The sequence below is a fragment of the Petaurus breviceps genome, unplaced genomic scaffold, assembly GCF_028583685.1.
Source record: "Petaurus breviceps papuanus isolate PSGF00001 unplaced genomic scaffold, PetGlider_PUasm1.0 380, whole genome shotgun sequence".
Taxonomy (NCBI): Eukaryota; Metazoa; Chordata; class Mammalia; order Diprotodontia; family Petauridae; genus Petaurus; species Petaurus breviceps.
The window spans coordinates 259,459-262,789 of NW_027186305.1; positions in this window are offsets into that span (position 1 = coordinate 259,459).

Here is a 3,331-nt window from a genome sequence, read left to right on the forward strand (position 1 = left end):
TACGTGAATTGATTATAACACATAGCCCTAATGGGTTGGCGATGTTCGTTGAGATTAGAAGTGCTGCTCAGTTCCCGTTCCATGGATGATTAATTTTCAGTGGTTATCTTCTCTCAAACTGAAAATTAAGCAATACAGATTTGCTTTGTGGATGGCCAGCTTTATTAGTGTGGGTGAGCTGATGCAATTAATTATCGATACCTCTGAAGAAGCAGGAGAGCAGAAAGGAAGTGGATGGCGGCCAGCGGTGGGCGGGAAACCTGCAGGTGGGCGGGCAGCCATCCCTTGCCAACAATAAAATGTCACTGAATTGTTCCAAAGAAACAAGGATGACAATGCAGTAATGCATCATCGATGGAATATTCCAGGAACCAAAGGGAATGTGGGTCTGGACTGGCTGGCTTCTGTATGCTATCAACTGGGCTGGCAACTTTCTGTTTAAAAAAAAAAGAGAAAGAAAGCTTTGGACAGTTATGAGATTTTAGGTCAAGGGAAAGGATGCTTCTACCCGCTGCGCCTGGGGCCCACCTTTTGACCTGTGGGTCTGATTCTTATTAGCTTCTTCTCCCAGAGATGGATGCTTGGCTGGGCTGGGAGCCCAGTGACACTGTCTGTGCCCTTCAGCCAGGCTTCTGAGATGGGATTGTCAGCTTCCAGGAGCCAGAAAGGATATGAGGGTTTTCCATTAAGAGGCCGACATCTCCAGAAAGAGACAATGTGGCAGTAGCCATGATGCCCGGAAGATAGGACAGCCTGGTCAGATGGTCAGTAGCCCAGAAGAGAGAAGACTCAAGGAGTACATGCTAACTGTCTTCAAGAATTAGAAGGGCTTAGCCTGTTCTGTCTGGCCCCAGAGGTAGGACCAATACCAACAGGTGGGGAAGGGGGGAGTCTGCAAGTGGGTAATTTAGGTCTGAGGTCAGGAACAACTTCCATGTGATGTGAACTGTCCCAGCCTGGAAGGGCTGTCTTGGAAAGGTGTAGGTTCCCACTCCCTTGGAGTCTATAATCAGAGGCTGGACAACAGACCCCTTTTAGATAAAGGGGGAGAAGTAGTCCTATTCCTGAATGAGTAGGACCCATAGCTGCTGCGGGTCCTTCCCAGGACCTGCACAGGCAGATCCTGAGACGCTTTGTTCCTGGGACCAGGTCAGGTCACCCCCAGGGAAGCAGCTCTCATCCCATCCTCTCCCTGTAGGACTTGCCCAGTGACTTATTTCCAAGGAAATGATCCCATTTTCCCGGGATGACCTTCCTCCTGGCATCTCTCCACTGCCTTTGGGGTCGTTATTGCTCTGGAGACCTAGTGTCCTGAGCTCCTTCACCAAATAGCATCCCAATAGAGGGGCATTAAGAGAGGTTTCATGCTGGGGTTGGGGAGCAGCAGGAAGTCACTGAGAGCTCTGCAGAGGATCAAGGTTCCATTTGCATTGTTAATGTCTTGTACAAACCTGTGTACGTGTCTCTCACATTACAATCTGAGGCCCTTGAGTTCAGGGACTGTTTTGCCTTTTTTTTTTTTTTTAGTATTCCTAGCCTTTAATCCAATCCTTGGCACAGAGTAAGCTCTTAATAATGCTGGTTAATTGACTGACTCACTCCCTTCCTCCTGTGCAAGCAAAGCATCTGACCAAGAACAGTGCCTCTGAGTGGCCAGTGGACTCCCTCCTTGCCCTATGTACCATGTTCTAGACAACAGTCATATTGGTCTGTCTTGAGTCCGTAAAGCTGAAAAAATAGCTCTTGGGAGCAGCTTCCACTGCCACCTCTCACCACAACCAGTCCCTGGTTGCTTCCATCTCCTCAAGGTCTCCTGCAAGACTTCATCACTCACCCAAACTGATCTTCATTCACTGGATAAAAAACTCAGGATCACAATTAACTTTGTCACCACCACGGGCATCACCCTCATCATCTCATCACCATTATGACCATGGCTGTAATGGCCGTCATTTCACTCCGTCCCACAGAGATTTTCTTTAGAATCTTTCCCTCTCTGTATGGAAATTCCCCAGTATCCTTATCTATTTAATGCATTAGATTGTGAGGGTGTATGTGAGTGTGTGTGTGTGTGTGAGAGAGAGAGAGAGACAGAGACAGAGACAGAGACAGAGACAGAGACAGAGACAGAGTCAGAGACAGAGACAGAGAGACAGAGATCCATGTGACCTGCAAACCTCTGTTCAGTTCACCTGTAGATGACTCTCTTGTCATAGTGGCAGCCCCTCCATCTACACCTCCCCCCCTCCCCCCCCAATATGGGCTATTTCTGTAATCTGTACACACTTCATTAGAAGTCTTCCCTAAACATTCCCAGTATGATTTTTTTTTCACTTAGTAAATACTTGCTCAATTCTAAGTTATGTTACCAGAAATATCTGTGGTCCAAAAACTCCATATTTGACAAAAACTGCTAGGAAAACTGGAAAAAACATGACAGAAACCAGATATAGACCAACATCTCACCCCTATATCAAGATAAGAGTACACAGTTTACCCATAAAGGGTGATGTCATAAGCAAATTAAGAGAACATGGAATAGTTTATCTGTCAGATTTATAGATAAGGGAAGAATTTGGAACCAAAGGAAACAGCATTACAAAATGCAAAATCATTAATTTTGATTATACAAAATTAAAAAATTTTGCACAAACAAAACCAATGCAACCAAAATTATAAGGAAAGAAGAAAATTGAGAAAAAATGTGACAAATATCTCTGATCAAGACCTCATTTCTCAGATATATAGATAACTGAGACAAATTTATAAAAATACAAGTCATTCCCCAAATGATAAATGGTCAGTTTTCAGACAAAGAAATCAAAGTTATCTGTAGATACATAAAAAATGTGCTAAATCATTATTGATCAGAGAAATACAAATTAAAGTAACTCTGAGGTATCACCTCACACCTCTTAGAGTAGATAATATGACAAAAAACCACTAATGTACTATTAGTGCAGTTGTGAACTGATCCAACCATTCTGGAGAGCAGTTGGGAGCTATACACTAAGAGCTATAAAACTATGTATACCTTTGACCCATCAGTACCTCTGCTAGGTCTATATTCCAAACATATCCCAAAAAAGGGAAAAGGACATATTGGTACAAAAATATTTGTAGCAGTTCCTTTTGTAGTAGCTAAGAATTCAACATGAAAGGGATATCCATCAATTGAGAAATGGCTAAACAAAGTGTGGTATATGTTTGTAATGGAATGTTATTGTGCTATAAGAAATGACAAGCAGGATGATTTCAGAAAAACTTGGAAAAATTTACATGAACTGATGCAGAGTGAAGTGAACAGAGCCAGGAGAATGTTGTATACAGT